A 23,121-nucleotide genomic window follows, 5' to 3' on the forward strand; every position below is an offset into this window, starting at 1 on the left:
CTCCAAACTTCTCTTTGTTTAATTATTCCCTATTTTCCATATGAGTTATGCAAGCTGTCCCTTACCCATTAGGCTTACCCCAAAAAGACCCAGAAACAATTCTGTATTATATGCAATCTTGGAACATGATCAGACATGACACTGTGTGTAGGGATCTTAAAATAATGCAAAGTGGGAAATAATTCAGCAAAATCTAAACTATGCCATAATTTCCAAGAATCTCAGCATATAAATAAAGTCATATTGAGCCATACAGTTCAATTCAGCTACCCATAGTGATTCTAATGAATGGGTTTCAGAGACAGAGAACTACCCATTTAAGCCCTGTCCATATTTGAGGAATACATACCCTTAGAGAGCATAATATGATTGCTTCTTTAAGGTGAATTTTGGGAGAGTATTTTTCTGTGCATCAATAATTGAAACACAGCATGTGTAGTTAGGTTATATAGCAGCTGCAGTGTGGTGGTTAAAGATATTGACTGAGATGGATGATCAGAATTTAGTCTATACACAAGTTAGCCTATATGTAGAGTGACATACTGAATTATTCTACATGTTTCAACATGGAATCATTCTTATTTATGGATGATACAAACATTTGCAATCCACCAAGATTCAATCTTGTTGAAGCAGGCTCTTTTTGGACATAATTACCTTGAACATAATACACTGAGATTATATTATGATATGATTCCCGTAAATTTTTGAGGTCATGTTTAAACTACCCAGAAACCAGTCCTAGTTCCTGTGTGACAAAAATTTGGCCAATTTACTTATATCAACTATATTTAAGATATTTATAAAATAATCTATTCCTATCTTTTAATTTTGAATCTATTCCTTCTAATGTTAAGTAATTGTAATTTGCTTTGCTTAATTTTATAACTGCTTCAGATTTTAATTATGCACATTTTGCCATTAAAGTTTTATTCTGAATGGCTACTAAAGAGAAAAAAATAAGTATGCACTTAATCCAGATCAACAAAAGCAGATAAGATCCTCTATTTTTTTGTTTTTTTTTTTTAACAAGCTTATAAAATATCGTTTTTATACAAAGCATACTTTGATAACTGTACCTTGTCATTTTAACATTAAGTAATTCAAAGTGGTCATCTCAGAATATTTATAAGAAATTTATAACAGTAGTAAAAAAATAAAGAAAGCTTTAAGTCAGTTTTCAATATTTCACAAAAGCTATTTAAAAAATATTTTCATTCTTATGCAGCACTTTAATTCATTTCATGCACTATTTTCTGTCAAAGAATTTGTTTTGTTTAGTTTGGGGCCATACTTTGTGGTGTTCAGGGGTTACTTTTGGCTCTGAGCTCAGAAATTACTCCTGGCAGGCTTCAGGGACCATATGGGATAATGGAGATCAAACCTGGGTCAGTTGCGTGCAAGGCAAAAGCCTTACAACTGTGCTATTCCTCTGGTTCCCCAAGGGAGATTTGGGACATTGGTGATGGGAATTTTGCACTGGTGATGGGTGGTGTTCTTTACATGACTGAAACCCAAACACAATCATGTATGTAATAAAGTTGTTTAAATAAAAATTATAATAAACATAAAGAATTTTCAAATAAGACTAATTACATATTTATCCTGCTTTCTCTATGTTGTGGTATCTATTTTTAAAAAGTTATTATTTTTTGTCTTGTTTTGTTTTAAGGCTACACCAGTGGTACCCAGTGGTACTCAGAGCTTACTCCTTGCTCTGAGCTCAAGGATCACTTGTGGCAGGCGGCTCTGGGGACTATATGGGGTAAGAGGGAATCTTTGGGAAGTGAGGAATTAAATCCGTATCAGCGGGAAACAAGGCAATGATTTACCCATTGTACAATCTCTCAAGTCCGACTTCTTTTTTTCTATTTCAGATCACACCCAGTGATGTTCAGGCGTTATACCCGCTTGGCTATGTGCTCAGAAATTGCTCCTGGCTTGGGGGACCATATGGGATGCTGGGGATCAAACCGAGGTCAGTCCTGTGTCAGCTGTGTGCAAGGCAAGAATCTATCTCTGCGCTACTGCTCCAGCCCCTCCAGTTCGACTTTTTTTTTAAGTTTTACTAATATTGTATTCTCTTCTTGGTAATATTATTATTGTTGTTGTTGTTACATTTGTAAAAGATGTGGCTATATCTAGACAGTAAAAGTTGTTTTGATAAAGCTGAAGAGTTGTCTAGTAGAAGGTTACTGATATTTGCAAAGATTTACTTTAAGTCTGTGTAAGGAGGCAAGAGAAAGGAACACTATGACTTTGTGAAAGGAAGGGATTTATAATTATGAAGACTCTCTATCAATAATGCTCCTAGTATTGCAGATTTTTGGATTGTGTTTGTAATTCATGAAATGAGATATTCATTAAAATACTAATCCTCAATATCTATATTATTTAAAAACTTATTTATATATGAAAACAAGTTAAAATAAAATTAGGGTGTATCTTCTCTCAGTCTAAGTTCTTCATAGAAAAGAAAAAAAGAAACAGGTAAAATACCATGTGAAAAAAATCTTTGATGACAGAGAGGAGTTATGCAGCTACCAAATAATGATGGTTTCCAGAAGCTGAAAGGGACCAGGAAGTAATTTTCTATAGGCAATCAAGGAAGAATGAGAAAATAAATTTAAAAATCTATGGAAATAAAATTAAAAATCCAACTTGATATAATTTTAGAAAAGTGGACAAATGAGAGATCAATAAGAAAGGATGTGAAGAGAAAATTAAAAAAATATAAGGAAGTGTGTTTTTTAAGTTCTAATATTAGCTGTGTTAATATGTAATTGATGAGATGTTGCTTAGGGTAGCAACACAAAGTTTAACATGTAGACATGGTCTTAATAAAAATGTCTAGGGTTTCTATGAGTAAATTTAGAAGCTCTATGATGAGAAACAAAGGCATTTCTCAATATTGTAGGTATATTATATGACTTACTACAAAAAATGAATTACATGACGTTATTAATTCTGGCCTGATAAGTTAAATATTTGGAGAATTTTGATTTTAACAATCCTAATAGGATTTTCTGAATAACATAAAAATTTTATCTTAAAGTTTATTAAAAATAAAGTAATAAATACTAAATACCTCTAGAAGGTAAGAAACTGATAAAATATTTGGAATAATAATTATGCAAAAGGTTCATGTTCTTTCTTATAAAATTTAATGCATCACTTAGAGATTAGTTACTAAGAGATAAATTACAGTGTAATGTACACAAAGGATTAAAACATAATTCATAGGACACACAATTATCCAATGAGTACTGCAATAAATATTAATATACACTTGGAAATAATGAACCTGGCACATTTTTAAGGGAATCAGTTGATGCTATATGTTGGCAGAATGCCAAGACAGGTAGCCAGGTGATGTTTTTCTAGAAAATTCTCTGGGAGAAATGTAGGCAAATGAATCAATAGTCTTCAAAACGGATACTCTTGAAACAAATGGGTCATGCTTAGAAATTTACCCTAAGATAGATACAGTATATCAATATTTATTAGTAAAACTGCTTTGGGTGGATAAATTGTCTTCAGCTGTTTGTGTCTGAAATGTTTTAATCACTTCTTTAAACACAAGTGATAATATTGCATAATATTTACATACAGCATTTTTTTTGGCCTGCCAGGGGAGAGCATGCACTACCACAAATTTTCCAGTCAAGTTTCCTACATTTGGGGAAATCGCAGGAGTCAGCACGTCCACAGTGCAATGGGTGAGCCTCACCTTGGGGAATATACCTTCTGGATCATGGAATCGCTCCTGCCAGGTAAGTATCAGCATTTGCCGGGGGGGGGGGGGGGGGGGCGTGGATAAATGTAGTGAAGCTCAGGGTTACTCCTGGCTCTGCACTCAGGGATTATTCTGGGTGGTGCTTGGTAGACCAAATAGAATTCTGGGGGATCAAACAGGGGTTGGCCAGATGCAAGGCTATCTGCTGTCCTATCTCTCTAGCCCCTTTCTAGCACTTTCAATATATCCTTACTAGCTTGTCAAACATCATTTGAGAGTTATAATGCAAACTTTTATGTTGTTCCTATGGTATTTGAGGCTCTTCTCTTAGTGCTTTAAGTAATCTCTTTCATTGGTTTTTGTCATTTTGATTACAGTATTCTGTTTGAGTTTCTTTTGTTTCACACTCTTTGCACCTCTTGGATCTTCTCTCCCCCTCCTCCTACTAGGGAAGTTCTGAGCTAATATTTCTTCCACCAACCATTCTTCCCCTTTCTCTGTTTCTTCTCCTACTGAAATATCAATGACTCAAGAGCTGTTCCTCTTTTTATTGTATATTAAATATTAAATTTTTATTTTCTAAATCTCATATGTTTCCTCTTCTCTAGTGATATTATGTGCCTTGAGTCTAGACCAGGTTTGGTCACACTTTATTGGGTTTAACAATTCCTGAGACACTATGACCCCCAAGTTTCAGCACAAAACTGAATTCTTTCTTTTCTAATAATATCTTTATTTAAGCACCATGGATACTAACAAGTTTGTAGTTGGGTTTCAGTCATAAAAAGTACACTCCCTTTCGCAGCCCAACCTTCCTGCCATGAATGCAAAACTAAATTCTGTAAAAAGCAAAAATACTTAACATTTCAGCACAAACCTGTCAGATTGAGTGGAGTGGTATCAATAATTTTGGGTAGTAAATCAGTGGGAACGGAGCCAAGATTACAGCTTTACTAGGTGTTCTAGGTGTATTAGGTTCACCTCAGAAATGGCTGCTCCCTTCCTGTTCATAGTAGGAGTAGAATCCCATGATTTTGGACTTGACAAGACTTGAATCGGTTTTTTTGTAGTTTTGTTTTGTTTTTCCTTTAGTCTATTGTAGAGTTAGTAAATGTTAGTACCGAACTGTTGTAGTGTAAATCATCAGTGTTCAAGCACACTACTATCCCAGGTTCCTTTTCTGTTTGGTACTTGTTTGCCAGTTCTTTTTCTTTCTCAGCATCTGCTTCTTCTTTCCTCCTACCCAAGGGAAATGCTCCTCCACTCTAAACTTTCCACAATTATTTCTTTCATAGAGTTGAGTTTTCCTGGAATGGTCATTGCTTCTTCCATTAAATTTTCTCAGCAAGATCTTTAAGTTTATTACACTTTTTGTTTTGATGTCACAGGAACTTTCACAAAACTGCTGCTTTGAACCATTTTGGCCCAACTTCTTTCATATATCTTTTTTTAGCCAAAAACTGTTTATGAACATTTTTATTAATTTTTTTATTTTTAATTATGAGAACAAAGATGCAAAGGAAGAGGACAAGGTAAAGTTACAGTGGAAAGACAATCACCCATAAACAGAATTCTCAGTAGTCCCATTGCTGATATCTTAACTTTGAACTTTCAGCCAAAGAACATTAAGAAAATAAAACAGAGCCCATGTACAATTACTTTGTCCCTCAAGTCCCCAGATTGAGTACATAATATTTCTTAGCAGCACACAAAGCAATCTAAAGACATAAAACTTATGTAACTCCTTAAACATTGAAGGCAAAGTACTTTTTTATATTTCTATGCACATGCATATTAGTTTAAGTTAACCTCAAAAGTTTAAGTGGGTTGTTATTCTTAAGGAGTAGAGTCAAAGGAGCACAGTAAAATCGGTGTTAGAGTGGCAATTATTGTTTGCATAGGCCCACCAAAACATGAGGGACATGGAAAGGAAAAGCCTTGGCCTAAATACAAGGAGACCCTACCCCTGAAGTTTCCTGGCATAAGACCAACTCTAGGCTCCAGGCAAAGTTTGTCCAATCCTGGTCATTGTCTGTAGTGCCAATACACTTTTATTTTTCACACAGTCTCTATGGTTAGTATCATGTTTTTGTATTAAAGATCCTGGAATCTGCATATCCTATATTACAGTCAGGATGGTACTCTTGTTTCACCTCATAATTAAAGGGCAATGCAGAGAACCCTGTCCTGTAAGCAGGTCATTGTTGTTATCGAGTCTTCTTAGTGTTAAGGGAAATTTCTTTTGAGCAGGTCGATGTCAGAGCCATGGTAGGGTCTTCCCTGGTAGAGGATTGCTTCCAGGTGTTGTTATAAAAAACCTTGGATGTTTCATAGTTTCCCTGGTTCAGGGGTGAATGGAGGATGCCCATTCATCTGAGGTCTGTGCCAGGTCATTATATCAATGTTCAGGGTGTAAAGTCCCATTGCACTATGAGATTTGTGTGTTCCAATCTCTATTAGATAAGAACTTATTTGTATGTATAGTACTCCCCCCCCCTTTTTTTTTTTTTGGTTTTTGGGTCACACCCGGTGGTGCTCAAGGGTTACTCCTGGCTGTCTGCTCAGAAATAGCTCCTGGCAGGCACAGGGGACCATAAGGGACACCGGGATTTGAACCAACCACCGTTGGTCCTGGATCAGCTGCTTGCAAGGCCACTGTGCTCTATCTCTCTCGGCCTGTATTTTCCCGTTTTAATGTGCCTATGCAAACAAGGAACAATGCCACGTGGCATTATCAGCACATATGGGGGCCATAAGAACAAGTCCAACAATCCCCATGACATGGTTCAATCATAAGCATTAAACTGAGGGACTCTTCCACCAAAATTCCTTATTGAACAGCTCACAAAGAGAAGACAAGATAAAAAGTGGGTAGAATTGTCATGGTAAAAGAATATTTAGAAAGAGTTATAGCTGTTGAAGAAAATACACATAAAATATTCAAAAGACCTATGTGTCCATTTTATGTCTTTTGAAACAGTTGGAGGTTGTTAAATCCAATGCACGATTTTGGTGTGTGATTAGAACTCTGTAGTACTGAAGTTAAAAAGGGTAGATATGGGTTTCTGATGGTTGGGAGTGAGAGAGTTAAGGAATAATAATGAGCTTTGTAGGGGTATGCGAAAGGGCAGAATCTGTTGGGGCAAGAGGTCGGTCTTGGTGCTTAACAAATTAAAGAACTGAGGGTAAAGAGGGTTAATTAAGGGGAAGATAACGAATCCAGATTAAGAGATGAGGGAGTAGAAGGGGCTCTGGTGTGGAGGAGGGGAAATATATCAGAGGGGCTATATACATTGTATAAATTGTTTATGGATTAGGCTTGGCAGTCAGAGAGGACCATTGTATAGGAAGTCACGTCTACATATACACTGATTTTAGAGACCTATTTGAATATTATCCTCAAAATCTAGGAAATTCCATTTTTTTTTCTAGAAACAGTCTACATATACACTGATTTTAGAGACCTATTTGAATTTTATCCGAAATCTAGGGAATTCCATTTTTTTTCTAGAAACAGTCGAGAATTAAGAATATTTTTGAATGTTGTTAAAAAGTATATATGTTGCGCAGGCGCATTTGCGCCTGTGCACTTTTGAAAATGAATACTAGGAAGAAAAGAACTCCTGAATGGGGTCTAGTATGCATAGAGGAGGAATTTCTCTCCCCCCTCCCCCCAGGGCCCGATTTACTAGGCGTGGCCCTGAAGAGCACTCTGGCATGGGGGGATCTCAGTCCCCTGGACTAAGTGGTCAGCCCAGGGGGCCTATGGCTAGCTGTCCTGCCCAGAGCCCCCAACATACTAGCTGAAGAGAAACAGAAGAACTGGCATGTGGAATCTTCTGGGTGCAGCCCCTGGTTTATGGACTTAATATAGGCTTTTCTCACTGTCATTTTTAAAAAGTAATTTAAGTTATAATATGAAAAGAGAAACTGAAATAAAAATAAAAAACTTTATGTCATCAAAATAAATTAATTCTGGTTTATGGTTTATGTTTTAATTTCATCATTGATTTATAATTCACTCCTCAGAGACTGGCACATATCCCAAAGAACAAGAACAATTAGTGTGGCAAGGATGTAAGGAGAAAGGAACTCTCATTCACTGCTAGTGGGAATTCCATCTAGTCCAGCCTTTATGGAAAACAATATGAAGATTCCTCAAAAAACTGGACATTATCTCCCAAATAATCTAGCTATACCACTCTTAGGGATATACTGTAGGAACACAAAAACACAATTGAAAAATGCCTTTTGCACATCTATATTATTGCAGTGCAATTTACAATAGCCAGAATCTAGAAAGAACCCAGATTTCTGAAAACAGATGAGTGACAAAAGAAACTGTGGTACATATGAACAATGGAATACTATGCAGCCATCAGGAAAAATGAAGTCATGAAATACTCTTATACAGTGGATGGATATGGAAATTATGCTGAGTGAAATAAGTCAGAGGGAGAGAGACAGACACAGAATAGTCTCACTCATTTATGGGTGTTAGTTTGTTGTTGTTGATGCTCAGAAATCGCTCCTGGCAGGCTCAGGGGATCATATGGGATGCTGGGATTCTAACCACAATCCTTCTACATGCAAGGCAAGAACCTTACCTCCATGCTATCTATCCGGCTCCATTTATGGGTTTTAAGAAAAGTAAAAGACATTATTGTAATAATACCTAGAGAAAATAGAGATGAAGGCTGAAAGGACCAGCCTACAATATAAATATTACCACAAAGAGTGGTGAATTCAGTTATAGAAATAACTACATGAACAAATATTATGACAATGGTAGTGAATGAGAGAAATAGAATGTCTGTCTTGAATATAGGTAGGGGGTGTGGGAGGAGGGAGATGGGGGGCATTGGTAGTGGGAATGTTGTACTCGTGAAGACGGTGTGTTCTTTTTTTAATAACTGAAACCCAACTACAAACATGTATATAATAAAGATATTATTTAAAGAGAATTAAATTAAAAAATGAAAAAAATCATTGTACAAATAAGTTATATTTGTAAAATTTACATCCATGAACACTGCCATGTGTGACTCACCACCCACAATACCAATCTTCCAAATAAATATAGTTAAGTCTGTATGGGGTTAATGCACGTTTTTGTAATAAAACAGTTTATATATGCATAAAAATTAGTGGCAGACTATGCAAAAATAGGTTACTATTTTGTCTTAGGAAAAAGACGTGGTCTTTCATTTTTATCTCTTTACTTAATTCTTTCCATTTATACAATAAACTAATGTGACTGCATGTAGAAAAATTAAAATGCATATTTATCTATTCTGAAGTTGCCAATAAATTTAAAAAAATCTTTGGAGAGCAGAAGTAACACCTAGTGAAAGGCACTATTGCCTTGGGAGAAAGAGCAATAGACATTTTCCTTCTCCAATCAAGACTGACTCCAGAAGAGAGCTATGCAAATAAAGAAAATAAAAATGTACAGTTGCAGTTACCAGTCATTACATTTTAAATAATTAAGAATGATGATTAAAAATAACCTATTTCAAGATAGAAATATTTTCATACAACGTACCAGTTAGAAGGCTAATATCTAAAAATATAACTTTCTCAGAAATCTCAACAAAGCCAGAAACCCTATCAAAAATATAATGAGATGAATAGGCACATTATGAAAGGCAGCATATGGCCAGTAGTCATATACAGAAATGTTCAATATCATTTATAAACATAAGCATGCAAATCACAATGATAATAAGATATCACATCACACCAATGAGAACAGGAAAACCATCAGTGTTCCCAGGGATATAGTGAATAAAGAAACCTCATTAACTATTCATGGTAATGTTGCCTAGTTCAGCCTCTATGCAAAACAGCATGGAGATTTCTTGAAAATGTAATAAATAGAGCTTCCAAATAATACACCACCTCCAATTCTTAGCATTCTCCCTCCCCACCACAAAAACAGTAAGTCAAGCATATTCCTGTGTGTATGTGTATATCTGTACCTTTATAATACTTTGCAACACTAATTCAATTTATAGGCTTTTCAAACAGTCCAAATATTCAAAGACAGATGAATACATATAAATAAGTTGTGGTATATGAATACAATGGAATACTAGGTAGTTACAAGAAAGATGAAATCCAGCAGTCTGCTGCAACCTAAATAAAATTGGAGGATATCATGTTAAGCAAAAACTAGTCAGTATAAGAAAGTCAATTCCTGAGTAATTTACTTATCTGTGTTATGAAAAGATGAAACAAAGGAATAGAAAATAATGAGCAATGACAATCCCTTGGTTTTGAATCACAAACTGATTACCAAGTTGGAAGGAGGTGTAAAGAAGTAATCTGAAAATAATGTAAGGACAGTGGTAGTGTGGTGAGCATTTTGATGGTGGTGAGATTGACCTACCGTGTATAAAAACTATAAATATTAATACTACTGTAATCATGTTACCCTAAAATATAATAATGATAATATTAGTGATAAAAATGATTTTTTTTCTGATTTTAAGTGCTTTCTAAGAGCTATTTCCTATTGGAGCGGTAGTCAACAGTTGGTTCAAGACAATGGCAAGAACAGATTAAACAGTTCAAGATCTAGGTAGGTTATGGGAACTAGGCCAGTTTATGGCAGAAGTGAAAGCACATCTTGTGTGCCTGGTTTCTAAGGAGAATAATATTAGTATGCATGGTATATTTTCTGCAGGAATAGATTGTCAAAATCTGGGTAAGCAAGCTCTATTCCTGATCTCTATAAGGCTCTTATTGGGGGGCAAAACCCCAGTGGTTGCATTTTGCTTGTCTATTTTCTTAGTAATAGCAGCCTTTCATTCAAAATTAATCTTCAAATACATTGAAGATAAAAATTAAAGTTTATGTGCTAACATGTGGTTCACCTACTCCATGCACATTCCATGTAATGGTGTCCATTATTCCACTCACATACCAGATATGTCACTATGCTGATCTGTTAAATTGGAAGGTGCCAACAAATTTCGTTTTCTTCTCAGTAATCCAAAGGCAAATGGCGGTAACTTTACTTTTCAAATTAGAGATTAGAGCACAGAGAGTTTAAAAAACAAATGAAAGTTGCCTAAGCAAATAAGCCCTGGAAAATAAATGGAGCCATGCTCCTTTAATAACTCCTACAGATTGCATCCAATACTGCATTTTAGTCCAACATTCAAAACATTTTTATATTCTCTACAATGTTTTCATTAATTGAGTAGATTGTATAACATACAAGTCTTTAGTAAAATATAAATTTGGTCACGCAAACATTTTAAAAAATCTAACAATCCAAGAATCAATTTCCCTGCTAATATCTGGTTCAGAACATTTGTATTTTGCTGAAACAGTTTATATATGACTAACAATTACTGCTAGATACCAAGACCCTATAAATATTTAATGATGCCATTAGTATCTGAAAGGGAAAAAGAGAAACTTAATATTTGGTTTAATGGATAAGGAATTATTTTCCTATATTTTGTGCTTGCATTTAATTTGTATTCTTCAGTTAAAGCCTCAGGTGTATGACTGACTGAAATTTGTCATTGCTTTTTTTAGGTATTTCTGTTCACACCTAAATATGGACTTTCCCCTGCTATCTATATTTCAAAAAATCAAAGTGTTCAACTCTATTAGACTAGCACCTGCTGACCAGCATCTGTTGGACTCTTCTTGTTTAATGTGCCTCCCTTCCCACTCTGCTCAATTCTTAAATGCCTGGGAGATTTCATTTTACATTTACTAAAAATGGTTCATTAAAATACTAATTTTAAACTGTAATTATCTGTTGGTTCATATCGGTGGTTGAACCACAGTGGCGCTGATATCTTTTAACTGCAGGAGAATTTCACATCTGTTCTCTTCCCCTGGAGCCTCAAACAAGAGTTACCTTGGCATTCAAAAGAAGGCAACTTGAAAGATATCTAGAGAATCATGTTGTTTTTTTTTTTTTTAAAAGCAACAAAGGCAGGGAGAATTGTAAATATGGCTAATAGACTGAAATGTAAAACTATTTATAAAGATACCTTCTGGTTCAAAAAAACAAAAACAATTAAATGGGAGTACATAGCAAGTGAAAAAAACCTTAATAAGCAATAACTCATGTAACTCCTGGAGCATTATGAACTGCTGGTCCAAGAAGGTGGGTTAACATTTTCTAGTTTTATGACAAAGTTCAGTGATATTGCTAACCCAGAATGGCATTGAGCAGGGTTGGAAAGCTTGTTCGTCTGTGAAATCTGTAAAATGTTAAATTTTAAAGTATAAATAGGAAGAAAAGAGGCAAAGAAGTCAGAGATAATAGAGTGGGTAATGCTCTTGTTGATTGATTTGCACACAGTGAAATGGGTTCCATCCTTGGACATTGTAAGTTTGCCTAAGTACAGCCAGGAGTGATACCTGAGAGCAGAATCAGAAGTAAGAACTGAGTACAAATGAGTGTAGACATGACACATACATACATACATACATACATACAAACGCGCACACACACTAATAAACAGATAAAAAATGGAACACTAAGGAAAACATAAGGAGTTTGACATTTGAAATAGGAACTATGTATAAAATGATGGGCCATTTTATTGGAAGAGGTCAAAGAAAAATTAATTATCCGAAGAAAGCGTAACAGAGTTTGTCCACTAAATGCATCCATCTATGTAGAGGTGAATTTACAAAGAAGGACCATACACTGAATGCTTACTATATATTAGATCATGTGGTCTATAGATCTTTATCTGCATGTTAAGAGGCAGCAACAGTGAGGTTCTGGGTTTATATCTTGGTTATCTAACTCCATACTTTATGATTTACCATTATAAAGTGCTGCTGATTTTCAATATTTCAGAGACACATTTTCCCTTCAAAGATCTTGTGGTATCTCCTATAAACCATTAACAATATAATCTTTATGCTATAGAAACATGTTCTATTCACTTGCGAAGGTTGGTCTGCTTACAGAATCTATCTTAGGGAATTTGGGGGAAATTCTCTAGGTAGTATTTCACTGCAGTATTAAATCTGCACATAGTACAAACCAAGCTTTCCTGGGGAGCAGCTCTTGATAAATAAATGCTCATCATAGGAAAGAAAAGTGAGAAAGGAATGATTCATAAATTTGGTTTAGAACAAGAGAAGTGTGGAGGAACATGGAGAGAATTCTCTGTTTAGAGGCTACCTGAACCATTTTCCAGCTTTTGTTACTTTTTATCTTAATATATTTCAACCTCAGGTCTTGACTTGAGTAAAATTAGTTTTCCTGAAGCATCATATCATTTCATGGTTCCTATAAACAGCGGTCACCGCCAGAATTACAGGAAATGCAAAATTCTTCTTAAATTAAATTTCTTCTCCACTCTGTCTACCACAAAAATAACTTGAATAAAGTAATCTGAGGGTAAAATTATTGATGAAAGCAGAATGATGATAAAATAGCAGAACAGATTATTTCAATATTTTAAACACTGTACCTGACTACTACCTTTATCTAGAAGTCCCTAAGAGCTAAGAACAACAAACATGTTTTTCTGTTATCTTTAAACCCAAACATGAGCTTTATGAAATGGTCAACCAAAGAGAAGGAGGGAAATAGGAGGGCAAAGGAAAAAGGTGAAGCAAAGAAAAGCTAGGTCAAGTTTAATGGTAGTGGAATCAAGGGATGTTTCTTCAGCTAATTAATTTGGAAATCATTCATAAAAATTTGTGTCTTAGCTCTCATTTATGACTGCTGGAGAGAACGGACCAAGTCCTCTTTTTTTTTTTTTATTAAATTACAGCCATCTAACTCAGGAACTTAAAGTTCATATTTACTTTATATCTCTAGGACCCAGGGACCGGGGTGTTAATTTAGCTAATTGAGTAAAACCTAATGTTTCACATCTTAAAGCAAGGAAATGAAAAGTCAAGATTTCCTGTAGATATGGGATGTATACTATTTAATGCTTCAAAGATCATTAGTAAAAGAAAATATTACATTCATACACACCCTCTGAGATTCTAATGAATGTCTCTCAGCAGCTGCTGAAAAATCAGTGGAAGCATAGGTACCAATTTCAAGACAAAGCACAGCTGACAGATGTTTGAAGGGATAAATCACGATGTATAAGGATTAAAATAATAAGTCCCTAGAGCCTTTTAAAGGCAAAGTTGCCACAGTAAACTTAAAGAGAAGTGAAACACAGATACTGGGGTGAAATTTAGCAACCCAGTAGGCATCTCAGTGAAATACATCAAAACCTATAACAGACGTTATGTTATATTTAAAACAAGAACAGTTTTTTTTTACTGATGTTCTTTTATTATTGAACAACAAGGATTCACTAGATGAACTGGCTGAACTATTCTACAGAACATAGTTTACAGTCAGAAATGTGCAGAATGTAGTTAGGATAGTGATAGAAATGGGCACTATATATAGGTTCTGCTACTGGAATGTTGTATGCATGAAATCCTACTTTTGATAGTATTGGAAAATTGTAAATTATGGTGGTTTATTAAAAATCAAAGCTTTGGGCAGGAGTGATAGTACAGTGGATAAGGCATTTGTCTCACACATTGCTGAACTGTGTTTGAACCTTCCCATCCATATGGTTCCCTGAGTAAAGAGAGAGAAGTAACCACAAAGCTACTCTAGATGTGATCCCTGAAACAAAAAACTAGTATTATTACTCTCTGGTTTAAGGGAGTATGGAGATTCTACTCTTGTTACAATGTTAGGTCCATGATATGATTAATCTGAACTGGACCAATATAATGAAATACAAAATACTAGTGATTAATTATGTGATTTGAAATGGAGGCATAATATAATGTAATGTAAGCATAACGTTACAGCTATAAAACAAAAAGAAACATGGTAAACAATGTCTAAATTGAAAATCATATGTTAATATATGCTGATAGGCAATATAATAAATAGTATCATTCTAAACAGAAACTCTTCGGTGGCTTTAGGCATCTATGTCATGACTCTGATCTGATTTAATTATATCAGTTACCCAACAACATTACAATGCTTTGTCTTCTCTCTTCACACCCCTTAACACTGTCTCAAATGAGCTCACTCATGGTAAGAATAAAGATTCTGAACCTTCTGTATCTACAAAGTCTTAGATTTAGCAAATCTAGTAAAGATTTAACATGTTATTGTGTGATGGTCCATTTTATGCTCAATTTGACTGCGACAAGGGGGTTAATGACTATGTTCTGGCTTAGGTTAACATTTATTTGGCAGAATGAGTCAACTAAATTGTGTGCCCCAAATGTATAGGCCAGGATTATTCAGCCAAAGGCCTAACTAGTCTAAACATGCAGATCTTCCTTGAATAGATTTCAAACATTTAGAGGCAATCATTTTTATTTTAAAAGATAATCTGTTTTATAAATGTAAGATGATACAGTCATTTCACTCTATCATTTAGGATTGATCCAATTTTATCAGTCTGTAAACAAAAGATTTGTCTGCTCCCTTATCCTTCTCAGTACATTTTCCAAAATTGTTTTCTCTGTAAGAAAAAAAAAAACTATAAATATCTAACTAAATTCCATAAATAACAGATTGATGAAATTTTTCTATAAATTCCTGAATTTGTTAAAGATGCATCACTACCAAATTAGCCATTCATATGTATTTAAACATGTCCGGTAACAAGTATCCCCCTAAGAAAGCCCGTATCATTTTTAACTCCTCTATTAAAATTCAGATAGGATGAGCTTTAATTTTTTTAAATTTTGGGCCATACCCGGTGATGCTCAGGGGGCTTACTCCTGGCTCTGCGCTCAGAAATCACTCTTGGCTTGAGGGACCATATGGGATGCCAGGGGATCGAACCACGGTCCATCCTGGGTCAGCTGCGTGCAAACGCCCTACCGATGCGCCATCGCTCTGGCCCCAGGATGAGCTGAAATTTATCTAAAACATTACTCAGAAGTTTTATTTTCTGGTTTTTGGGTTACAGCCGGCAGTGCTCCGGGGTTCCTCCTGGCTCCATGATCAGAAATTGCTCCTGGCAGGCACGGGGGTATGGGATGCCGGGATTCAAACCGATGACCTTCTGCATGAAAGGCAAACGCCTTACCTCCATGCTATCTCTCTGGCCCCACTCAGAGGTTTTACTTCTATCTCTCCTTGATATCTCAAAGAAACCTTCAAATAGCTGAGAATATTATTATCATAAAATCAATCTATCTGCAAACTAAATGTCTCCACTAGATTCAATAGGAAGCCCACTCTAAATCTAAGCATTTTGTTTTTAGAGTACACTGGTCATAGCTACTGTTTTATTCATTGTATATGTGTATGTATATCTGCATATGTATAAACACCTTATATTATACATGTTATGAGGCCACACTTGGGGGTGTTTAGGACTTATTCTTGGCTAAGTACTACCTCTGGAAGGGGTAGGGGAACCCTACTGTCTCTCAGGTTCCATCCATTACCCTCGAATTCTGTGTGGTACAGTTTTCTTCCCCATTCTACTTATATGAGTTATATTAGATATTTAGATGACATAAATTAATAAATTTATATTATCTAGTGAAATATGAGCAAGTAAAATGTTGTAACTTATATAACAGTTAAGTTGAACACTTGACAGTTGCTGCATATTCATAAATATTGCTATTGGTTTGGGGAGATAATGCAGCAGTTAGGGTATGCATGCTTACCTACCATGCATCCAACCTGGATTTGCTTCCTTGTACCACATATTCCTCCAATCCTTATACATTATTTGCTGCATTCTTTGATGTCCCCAGCACCACAAGAGTTGCTAAAGTAATTATCAGCACCAGGGGCCACAAGCAACATCAATTCTGCAGGTTCTTGTTTTGAATTATTAAACCGGCCTTGACGTGGAACACAGTGAAAAAAAAGTTGTTGAAATTAAAATTGTTAGAGCAAAGATGAAAAGGCAAGAAAAAAAATTTAGAAATATGTAGTGTTATTAGAAAATGTTTTTTGGTTTCCATTCTATTTTTTTAAAAAAGAGAAAGCATGTAATCTTATTAACTAAATCTTGAGTTTATTTAAAAAAGCAAAAAATATTTTAGGGTCCATATTCAGAGTTTATATTTCAAAATTTTTTGTTTTGGTTTTGTTTTGAGGACCACACCCGAAGTGTTCATGGCTTACTCCTTCCTCTGCACTCAGGGATCGTCATTCATGGTGGTTTTCAGGGGACCATATAGGGTATTGGGTATCTAATTTGAGTATTCTGCATGCAAGGCAAGCCCCTTATCCATTGTACTATTGCTCTTCCCCTATATATATAACAATAATGTAATATGGTTTTATTATATAAAAGTAAATATATTATTTTAATTAATAAGAAAAAACAGAAAATGAAACTATAGGACAGTCTGAAATCATAATCACTAATCTAATGAATACAAAGTGAAGATGCTCTATAAAGAATGGTCTTTTTTCTAAACCAAAAGAATTCTGAATTACCATTCACCAATGAAGACATATGAAGTCAACAGACATGTAATATATTAATTATTTCTCATTATTAGAAAAATCAGAGCTAAATAGTAATAAATAACAATAAATACTCAAAAGAAAGTGAACAAAGGGAACCCTTGCTATATACTAAAGGGAATGTTAATTGGTGCCTCCCTTATGTAAATAAGTATGCAGTTTATTCAAAAATTAAAATAAGAAGACATAGTTCAACTGGTAAGCATGTCTCTAATATGTGAGATTCTGAGTTTGTTCCCTGGCACCTCATATTCCACCTTTATTCCCAGCCCTCCTCAACATAGCCGAATACCCCTGAGAATTACTGGTTCCTATAGGCAAAATAAAAGTAAAAAATATAAACCATATAGTTATTCTTTATTTAACTTACCTGAAAATATAAGAAAAATAACTTGAAGAGACTTAAGTCCCCATGTTAACTTAAGCTATATTTATAATAATCAAGAGTTGGAAGCAACCTAAACACACTGACAGATAATAGGATATAAATATGTAGTATACATACACAATAGACTATTATTTAGAAACTAAATACATATTTTCTCATTTCAAACAACATAGACAGACTTAAAGTATACTAGGTAAAATAAGCTAGGCAAATACCAATGTCATAATTAGTTCACTGACATGTAGAAGATCATCAAAACTGATGAACAAAGCAAAACATAAATACTTATAAAATAAAAATATAGTTATTTCCAGTCAGGAATATGGGAGGGAGATGGAAAAAACAGGTAAGAGGAGTTAATTGTAGGAAGCTTGGCAATATATCTTTGGTGATTATAACGCAGTATATTAGATAATTTATCTGAAAAATTTACATGATGTTATTAACCAATGTTACTTCAATGAAATAATTTATGTTACTTCAACAAAACAAAATTGAACATTCAGAGATAAAAGTTCACAGTACATTTTTATTTTAATGACTAATTCTTTAGCCTGTCTGAAGTGACATAAAGAGCTGAAGGTAGAATCTGAAAAATTCTTGTCTGACCCCAACTAACATTTGCTTAACATCTGTGTATATTGCCTGAAAATGCTTTATGATATATCACTTTTTTCATACTAAATACCATAGTCTATTAATACAGTCTAGGCTTGCATAAGCATTCTGGAAATCTTATGCACATTTGGAAAGCTTTCACCATATTGATGACTCACAAATTTAGTTTATTTTCAACTAAAACTTTTTTATACTTGATAACCATATATTCTTTATCCTTTGTTTGTGGAGCTTCTTTTGTATCCAAGTGTCAGACCTTAAACGATCCTTTTTAACTTTTTCTTTGTAGACTTGGTCCATCATTCTAACCTGCTGAGTTCTTTTTCACTCCTGTCTGCCAGCATATCTCTCTCTCCTCTCTCTGGGTTCCATGTCATCAGTTAATTTAATAAGTAAGACTTGTATCTGCCCTTTAAAATCTGACCTTGTCAGAAAAGTCCCTGGGCAGTCAAGCTGAGTTCTATAGATACATTTTTTTTCATTTCTTCCTCACAGAAATAATTTGAGATTACAGTCACAGCTCTGGTTGTCCCAAGATGCCAGGCTGTCTTATGCAGACTCTCCTGGTGCCACTGTCTGTCTTGTCTACAATTCCATTTAGTCAAATAGATAGGGAAGTTAATAAATGTCTTTACAGAGAATTCCATTTTTTTCTAGTGTAGGAATACATTAACCCCCCACCCCAAATCAAAAGCTGTTGTGAAAGTCATTGGCCACTCTACACTCTCACCACTTTGCAACTATCACCAAAGCCGAGAATCTAAACTCAAGAGAAGAAAGCATAGATGAATTAAGATGTTTTAGAAAGTATCTGAATGTGCAATTGAACCTGCACTCTTTCTTAACCATGATTTAAATATTTCAAAAGACAGTATTGATTGCCTAAAGCTAAAAATAATTTCATTATGGTTGGCAGATGTAATACTATTTATTATGCAAATTAATGCTGCATTCACTAAAAATATTAAACTATCCCATTTAGAATTTGATTGAAAATCACCAATAAATTTTGAGGTAACATGTTTTCTTTCCTATCGTACTAAAAACACTTAAGAAAACAATTCATGGGGCCGGGAAGGTGGCGCTAGAGGTAAGGTGTCTGCCTTACAAGCGCTAGCCAAGGAACGGACTGCGGTTCGATCCCCTGGCGTCCCATATGGTCCCCCCCAAGCCAGGGGCGATTTCTGAGCACATAGCTAGGAGTAACCCCTGAGCGTCAAACGGGTGTGGCCCAAGAAAAAATTAAAAAAAAAAAAAAGAAAACAATTCATGTCTTGTTAGTTCTAAATATTCTAAAGAACAGTCTAGAAATTGGCCCAAACTGATGTGAAGTATTGTGCTCATTATTCTTTGCATGTTGTTCTAAATTAAGGAGACAAGTTGCAGAAAAGTTAACTACTGTGAACTGGAAAACCTCCAATTAAGTGGCTGAATTCCAACTTCTCCTTGACTCAAAGACTGGAGGATATTTACCACGCATAGGAAATCAAGACAGAAAACAAGTGCTGGTTTAGATAACAAAAAAACTCTGATTCACTCTTTCCATGTTGACAAAATATACTCTATGCCCACAAACCTAGGCTGTGTCCACATATACACACAAACCAATTTGAAACGAAAACAAGAGAGCATTTAAATTTAGACCAATTATGACAGCAAAAGCTGTGTTCTCTGGCATTCTACCAAGTTAAAATAAAAAACTGCAGAAACTAGCTCTTCCAATATTCCCCAGATCCCTATGTGTATTCGAACAGTAGTGATACTAGTGGTGAAACTAATTCTAATCTGCAACAAAGTCATTAGAAATCACAGATATGACTCTGGGAGTTATCAGAGGTTAGCTAGGATGTGGGCTGGTAGTACTTATTGTGGTGGTACAGTGGTCTCATATCCTCACAATGCAACAGTGTGGACTATTTAGTACTTTATCCCTAAGGAAGAAAGACTTCTCTGTAACTAGAAGGCTTTAAATTCACCTACTTGCCTACATTGCAGCTCCTGCAAATTATCCCTTTCAGAAATGTTAAACTATGATAAAACTAACTCTATAGAATCTATCTGTTTTGGGGTCATATCAATGGTGCACAGGGCTTATTTCTGGTTTGTATTCAGGAATCATGCCTGTCAGGGTTCATGGACACCCTCTTCAGTGCCATAGATTAAACTGTGTGGGCCATGGGACTTAACTCTAAAATATTTTTCAGGGCTCACCATCTATTTTTTGGCCACACCTAGTGGTGCTCAGAAATTACACCTGGCGCTCTACTCAGGAATTATGCCTTGGCAGGCTCAGGGTACCATATTGAATGCTGTGATCGAACCCTGATCATCTATGTACAAGGCATGTGTGCTGCTCACTGTACTATCATTCCAGTGTCGTTTATTCATTTTTAAATCTATAATTCAGTGGTACTAATTGCATTAAGATTATTGGGTAACCATTAGACTAATTGCAAATCTGCTTAAATATATCAAACAGAAATGTTACATAAATTAAGCATTTCTCCCCAAGGCCTTTGCTACCTACATTCTTTTCTTTTTGACTTCCTAGATTCTAAAAATGCCCTTTTTTATGTAAGAGGACTATACAATTCTTGTATTTTTGTGTTCTGTTTATTTTAACTTAATATTTTAAAGATTACTATGACTTATAGGGTATGTCAGATATTGTTTCCATATTATGGCTCAATAATACTCATTTTTAGTCATGTGGTTTGTTTCGTTTATCCATTAATTTGTTGATGGGCACTTGGGGTGTTTCCACCTATGACTTAGATATTGATGCTTTGATGAACACTGGCATCTGTTTAATTTCCTATTTTCAATTTTTTTTGCCTTTCTTGTTTTTCAATACCTAGAAGTAGAATCACTGGATCATATGGAATATCTATGTTTAGATTTCTGAGGAACCACAAAAAATGTTTTTCACAGTGAATGCATCATTTTTCATTTCCTCCAGCAGTACGAATAGTTCCAATTTACAGTTTATCTTAAGACCCAAGAATGCTTAGTTAGATCAACAGAGAGTTACAGTTCAGACTATCTTTGACGCAAATTCCTCTAAACCACCTAGGACCAGCTGTTACTCAAGATGGCACACACATCCCTTCCTCTGTCTTCCAGTCTCAGAGGATGATTCCACACCTTCATGTTCCTTAGTTAACACCATTTTGCAGACACCTCTTAAGATAGTTTGCACTTTCAAGAAGGTAAGATGCTTCTGTTACTCTATTATTACACAATTATGATTTACAACTGACATGATTTTTATTTAAAAATATTAGCCAGAGGAGTCAGAGAGATAAGATTAGGTAGAGCATTTGCCTTGCACACTGCCAATAATGGTTTGATCTCTAGTATCCCCTAGGGTCCCCTGAGCCTGCCAGCAGTGATTTCTGAGTTCAGAGCCAGGAGTAACCCCTGAGCATTGCCAGGCGTGCCCCCTAAAAAAATATTAGCCAGAGAAATCTGACTAATTAATGAAAACATCAATAGAATTTCCCTTATCCCTTTTCTATCATGTAGACTGTTTTTAAGTCATCAATATGCTCCAATCCTACTTGATGTGATAGCTCTCTTATAAGAACAACATTTAAACTAATCCAAACTTGTCTCTTTTTTTTTTTACATTTTTTTTATTTAAACACCTTGATTACATACATGATTGTGTTTGGGTTTCAGTCATGTAAAGAACACCACCCATCACCAGTGCAACATTCCCATCACCAATGTCCCAAGTCTCCCTCCTCCCCACCCGACCCCTGCCTGTACTCTAAACAGGCTCTCCATTTCCCTCATACATTCTCATTATTAGGACAGTTCAAAATGTAGTTATTTCTCTAACTAAACTCATCACTCTTTGTGGTGAGCTTCCTGAGGTGAGCTGGAACTTCCAGCTCTTTTCTCTTTTGTGTCTGAAAATTATTATTGCAAGAATGTCTTTCATTTTTCTTAAAACCCATAGATGAGTGAGACCATTCTGTATTTTTCTCTCTCTCTCTGACTTATTTCACTCAGCATAATAGAAACTTGTCTCTTTACCTGTGATTGTATCGCTGTTCAACTGAAATCACAGTACCACTCTCTTATAGCACCGATTATTTTACTGAAATCATTTTTTTGTCAGTTTGATCAAAACCATTGATTCTGGCAATTTGGGATGCCCATGATGATCCACTTGCCTTTTTTTCTGTAAACATATGACAGACAGAATTGGCCTTGTCTTTTCATGCTTTGCCTATCTTTTCACGTTAGGTTCATGACTTAGCCTTTAGGTTCCCATTCATCTAATGATCGCATAATGGATTATTTTTATTGAAGGATAGTTTCTGTGATTATTCTAGTTAGAAGTGAAATATCTATCATTTATCTATCTATCTATCTATCTATCATCTATCTATCTATCTATCTATCTATATATCTATCTATCTATCTATCTAGATCTTCTGTTGATATCTATAGTTTCTAAAAGTTGAAAATTTTTGGTTTTGTTCTGTATTTGAATTAAAAACCATCAAATCAAATTAAAATTCACAAAACAGGGCATTTAGTTGGTGCCCAATGGACCCAATATGGTCACCATGAGGTATTCACCAGTGTCATATAATTAGAAGAGTAATTTCCTGTTAGACAAAACTGATATATCTGATATATAAATAAACTGGCTGCTCAGAGAGCCAAAATGGGGATTTTGCTGTCACAGGATCTGATCAATGGACTTTGGCATTTACTCCTTTTTGGGCTCTCTTGTGTCAATATGCAGATTCACAATTCTACTCAACAGCCTTATTATCCCACCTCTAACTCAATACACAGACAAGGACAGATGCACAAACACATGTGCAGGTGTGTATGCATGCACACACAATCCTGCACTGAGCTACACATACACACACACACACACAC

The 23,121-nt window shown here is 35.2% G+C and overlaps 1 protein-coding gene and 1 non-coding gene across 2 annotated transcripts in view; both read right to left on the reverse strand.

Annotated features, from left to right (window-relative positions):
- Nucleotides 1-23,121, reverse strand: part of NXPH2 (neurexophilin 2) — a 133,749-nt gene that overhangs the window by 45,245 nt on the left and 65,383 nt on the right. The window lies entirely within an intron of this gene.
- On the reverse strand, nt 3,623-3,781 carry LOC126010307 (U1 spliceosomal RNA). Its single transcript, XR_007496389.1, has one exon. It is a non-coding gene; the product is annotated as a U1 spliceosomal RNA (small nuclear RNA).

Source organism: Suncus etruscus, chromosome 5 (assembly GCF_024139225.1).
Source record: "Suncus etruscus isolate mSunEtr1 chromosome 5, mSunEtr1.pri.cur, whole genome shotgun sequence".
Lineage (NCBI taxonomy): Eukaryota > Metazoa > Chordata > Mammalia > Eulipotyphla > Soricidae > Suncus > Suncus etruscus.